Source organism: Antechinus flavipes, chromosome 4 (assembly GCF_016432865.1).
Source record: "Antechinus flavipes isolate AdamAnt ecotype Samford, QLD, Australia chromosome 4, AdamAnt_v2, whole genome shotgun sequence".
NCBI classification, from domain to species: domain Eukaryota; kingdom Metazoa; phylum Chordata; class Mammalia; order Dasyuromorphia; family Dasyuridae; genus Antechinus; species Antechinus flavipes.
The window spans coordinates 187149059-187155058 of NC_067401.1; positions in this window are offsets into that span (position 1 = coordinate 187149059).

Genomic DNA, 6000 nt, shown 5'->3' on the forward strand with positions numbered 1-6000 from the left:
GGAAAACAGGTTTTTAGGACTGTTAACTATGCTTTTTTTTTTTTTTTAGGGCCACAAGGTGGCACAGTGAATAAAACATCCACCTCTATTTTCCCCAGCCATCCATACCCATACCCTAGTTGGGGAGGCTTGAGTTTAAATTCAACCTCAAACACTTACTAGATGTGGGACTCTGGGCAAGTCAGTTTACCTTGTTTGCTTCAGTTTACCCATCTATAAAATGAGCTGGAGAAGAAAATGGCGAAGCTATTCCAGCATCTTTGCCAAGAATACCCCAAATGGAGTCACAGATATAACCAAGCAATTGTACATTTTACTTTTACTTAGTATCATCTCCCCAAAACTGCCAAAAAGGGCCAATTTTCTCTAAGAGAGCTAAAGAAGTTGCCCTGGACTCTGCTCTTATTATCATTCAGTTCCACCTCTTTGACTCAGGAACTCTATCATTCAGAAGATTACCTCTGAGCCATTATGGGATAAATATTTGCTTTGCCTAAAATCAGATAAGAATACACATACAAAAGGCAGTCTAAACCCAGGCTTAGGTAAGACAGGCATTAGAAGCCATGTGTTCATAGCTACATGGAAGTCAAGGTTGGAGTTAGGATAGCCTACCTATCCCACAGAAATGACATGATTTGTCAACTAAAAGGAAAAGAAATGAGGGGGCAGTCTATCCCTACATTCGTTGTGTCATCATCTCTTCCAGCTCCATGTCTAATAAAAGGACTCATTTTCATTTCAAAGTGCAAGCCTTGAGTCACAAATAGCTGGAAGCAGGCTCCCAAAGTTTCCATGTGGTCAACCAGAACCAGTAATGGCAACTGAGCATTCTCTATGGATTAACCCGATGGGTCAATTCAACCTCACTACACACAGATACACAACATAATCTGAGAGAGAAGAACACTAATAACTAGGAGATTTGGGGAAACTTCCTGGAGGGCACAGTGACTGAAGTATGTCCTAAGGAAAAATAAAGTTTCTGAAAGTCAGAAGTAAGGAATGACAGGGCAGAGGACAGTTTGTGAAAATACATAAAGGTAAGCATGTTGAGTTTTATGGAGAGGTACATAGTTTATTTTGGTTGAAAAGTAGTAACTATTTAGATGAAAAGTTGAGTCAAAGCCAGATTATGTTAAATGTTAAGGATAGAGGATTTCTATTTTAACCAAAAGATATTAGAGAGCCATTATAGATTTTTGGCCAGGGAAGTGGCATGGTCAAATGGTTTTTTGACAGCTATGTGAAATAGATCCTGGATTGGGAATGGAAGTTCTGAAAAAGAAGAGATTATGAAAGTATAATCACCAGAACTTGACTACTGATTGGATATGTAAAGTGAAGGAGAGTGAAGAATCAAAGATGATGCTGAGACCATAAACTTTGTTGACTGGGAAGATGATGGTATCCTCAATACAAATAAGGAAGTTTGGGCTTTTCCCCACTCCTTTATTTGTCTATGTGCTTATTTTTAATATTTTCAAAAAATTTTGTTTTCCAAATTTTCTCTATTGTCCCTCTTCTACCCATTGAGAAGAAAGCAATGTGCTATCAATTATACGTGTGAAGTAACACAAAACATAATAGCCATGGAAGTTTGGAGGAAATTCCCGGATTTGGGGCCGAGAGGGGTGAGGAGAAGCTAAGAGTTCCATTTTGACGTGAGTTTGAGATATTAATGAAACATACATTTGTTGGCATTGTAAAATGACTAAAGTTCAGGAAAGAAATTATGATCAGATTTAGAGATATATCAAACAGAGGGATATATAAGTTTCCTGCACATAAACAAAAATTGAACCTAAGGGGAGTGAAGAGATTACCAAGAGACAAATTATAAGTAGGAGAGGCATGTCGAAGATGCCAAGAAAAGAGAGAATATTTAGGCAAAGATAAGTCTGCTATTGACCCACACTTAACACCGTACACCAAGATAAGGTCAAAATGGGTTCATGACCTAGGCATAAAGAATGAGATTATAAATAAATTGGAAGAGCATAGGATAGTTTACCTTGCAGACCTGTGGAAGAGGAAGAATTTATGACCAAAGAAGAATTAGAGATCACTATTGACCACAAAATAGAAAAATTTGATTATATCAAATTGAAATGTTTTTGTACAAACAAAACAAATGCAGACAAGATTAGAAGGAAAACAATAAACTGGGAAAACATTTTTACAATCAAAGATTCTGATAAAGGCCTCATTTCCAAAATATATAGAGAATTGACTCTAATCTATAAGAAATCAAACCATTCTCCAATTGATAAATGGTCAAAGGATATGAACAGACAGTTCTCAGACTAAGAAATTGAAACTATTTATAGACATATGAAAATATGCTCCAAATCATTATTAATCAGAGAAATGCAAATTAAGACAACTCTGAGTGTCAGATTGGCTAGAATGACAGGGAAAGATAATGTGGAATGTTGGAGGGGATGTGGGAAAACAGGGACACTGATACATTGTTGGTGGAATTGTGAACACATCCAGCCATTCTGGAGAGCAATTTGGAACTATGCTCAAAAAGTTATCAAGCTGTGCATACCCTTTGATCCAGCAGTGTTTCTACTGGGCTTATACCCCAAAGAGATACTAACGAAGGGAAAGGGACCTGTATGTGCCAAAATGTTTGTGGCAGCCCTGTTTGTAGTGGCTAGAAGCTGGAAAATGAAAAGATGCCCATCAATTGGAGAATGGTTGAGTAAATTGTGGTATATGAATGTTATGGAATATTATTGTTCTGTAAGGAATGACCAGCAGGATGAATACAGAGAAGACTGGTGAGACTTACATGAACTGATGCTAAGTGAAATGAGCAGAACCAGGAGATCATTATATATCTCAACAACGATACTGTTTGAGGATGTATTCTGATGGAAGTGGATCTCTTCAATAAAGAGAGCTTTCAAAGATGGACAGAAGCAGCCACACCCAAAGAAAGAACACTGGGAAACGAATGTGAACTATTTGCGTTTTTGTTTTTCTTCCCGGGTTATTTCTACCTTCTGAATTCAATTCTCCCTGTGCAACAAGAAAACTGTTTGGTTCTGCACATGTATGTTGTATCTAGGATATACTGTAACCTATTCAACATATAAAGGACTGCTTGCCATCTGGGGGAGGGAGTGGAGGGAGGGAGGGGAAAAATCGGAACAGAAGTGAATGCAAGGGATAATGCTGTAAAAAATTACCCTGGCATGTGTTCTATCAATAAAAAGTTATTAAAAAAAAAAAGATTAAGTCTGCTAACACCTGTGTGGCAGGGCCAACAAAACAACCGTTTCAATGCTTTCCATAATGTTTGATTTCTGTAATTCTTTCTATACCCTTTTAATTATGATTTGTATTTTGTAACTTCTAGTTAACTGCCCAAATCTGTCATCTCCCTCTTTGCCTAGCAACAAATTTCCTGGGCCCAGGTAATCTCATTGCCCCTGGTATGATAAATAAGAATTTCTTAACTAGCCTTGAGTAAAGGAACATTTCATTCCTATATTCTCCTTCTCTTTAACTGACAACTGTACTCCAAGATCCCAAATTGTTGCTCTGGAAACAGGAAAGGCAGATAATATCCTGGCCTCAACCAATCACCATCCTGACATCCAAGAAAAGGAGGAAAGGAACATGTCTAGTACACCACAAAAATGTGACACTTCCTATACAAAAATGGAAAGAGAAGAAGCTATCTTTGGAATAGCTACATTGCCCATATTTGGGGTACTGCCAAACTAGTTACTCTATCTGGATGCATCTGCAGCAGCCCACTTCCATCTTCAACTGGCTAACCCTAAATATATGAAATTTTCCTAATTAATTGAATTTTCATTATATTAGCATATGTAAAATCTATGACCAAAAAAATTAGGAATAAGAACGACCTCTGTGAAGTAATATAATTACAAAACCAAATTTATGCACTCACATTTATTTCCTACTCTCCACTCAACTATCACCCTATTTAGACTCCCTCTTACTTGAACTATAGTAGTGCCTAATTAGAATCCCTAATTCTAGTCTATCTCCCATCCCCATATCCTCTCCCCAAAACAATCTTCTTATGATCATTAATACTTTCAGCTTAAAAAACTTCAAATGTCTCAAGGATTAATCAATTAACAAATATTAAGTAGCTACAGGTACCATGTTTGTGTTGGGGATACAAGTACAAAAGTGAGAGACTCTCTCACTTTTTGATCCTATGGTCAAAAAGAACTATGGGAAGGAAGGTAATAGGGTCAGACATATGTGTTAAAATAATATTCTGGGGACAATGTGAATAAGCACATTTATTTTTCCTTTTTGTTTTAGCTTTTCCCTTTTGTTCTGATTTTTTCTCCCCACCCCAACACTATTCATACAGAAATATGTATTTAAAAATTTATGTACATTTGTAACTAGGAAAAAAATATTCTCATAGTTCTATGAAAGATGGAATAGAATATGGAGAGAATGGATGCAGGAAGAACAATTAAGTAGGCAGTTGGAGACATAACATTGATGCTCCGAAGAGGGGTGAGGGCTAGATGTATATTCTACATAGGTGATAATTGAATACATGGGAGTAAATGAGATCACTAAAAGAGAGGCTGTTCTAAGAAGAGAGGGCCAGAAACAGATTCTTAGGTGATATCGTTATACATGAGAAGCAGAAAACAAATTAACCACCTAAAAAGATAATACTTTTAACAGGTAAAAAAAGAACTAATACAGAACTTTTTTTATAATAGGTTTTAATTTTTCAAAATACATGCAAAGATAGTTTTCAACATTCACCCTTGCAAACCTTGTGTTCCAAATTTTTTTCTTCCCTTCCTCCCACCTTCTTCTAGACAGCAAGTAATCTAATATATAATAATATAATATATCTAATATGCAATTCTTCTAAACATATTTCCACATTTATCATGCTGCACAAGAAAAATCAGACAAAAAAGGAAAAAAATTAAGAAAATAAAAAGCAAACAACAACAAAGAAAGGTGAAAATACTATGTTGTGATGCACATTCAGTCCTCATAGTCCTTCCTCTGGATGCAGATGGCTCTCTCCATCACAAGTCTATTGGAATTGTCCTGAATCACCTTATTGTTAGTAGAAAAAAGCCACATCCACCAGAGTTGATCATTACATAATTTTGGTTTTGCTATGTCTAATGTTCTCTTGGTTCTACTCACTTTACTCTCTCCAGAGATCTATTTTTGCTTTTGTTTGACCTGAGGATCAGAATTGCTACCCCTGATTTTTTATTTCAGCTGTAGCATAATGTATACTACTCCAACCTTTTACCTTTACTCGGTATCACTCTCCTTTAAATATCTTTCTTGTAAACAACATATTGTAGGATTCTAGCTATCTGCTAGTCTGCTATCTACTTCTGTTTTATGGGAAAGTTCCTCCCATTCATATTCACAGTTAAAATTACTATTTCCTGTGATCCTATTTTTCCCCAAGTTAAACTTTTTTTCTCCCTTTTCTTCCTCTCACCAGTATTTTAGTTCTGACCACCACCTGTCTCAATCTGCACTCCCTTTTTTTCAGTTCCTCCCCCCTTTCTTATCCCTTTTCCTCTTTTATTTCTGTCCTCCTTTCTATTAGCCTTGTCCTTTCCTTTTACCTTTTCACACTTACTTCCCTATAGGGTGAGACAAGTTTCTATATCAAACTAAATATGTATGACATTCTCTCTTTGAGCCAAATCTGATGAGATTAAGGTTCAAACAATGTTCCTCCCCCTTCCTTCTTTCCTTCAAATGTAATAGGTCTTTTTTGCCTCTTCATGTGATGTAATTTACCTCATTTTACGTCCCCTTTCCCTTTCTTCCAATACAATGCTTTTTCCAAGCCTCGTTTCTTTTTTTATATCATCACATTAAAATCAGTTTATGCCTACACTCTCTACCTATATACCCTCAACAAAGATATAGTTCTCAAAAGTTACACATATCATCTTCTTGAGGGATGTAAACATTTTAATTTTTTAAATGGGGTTTTTC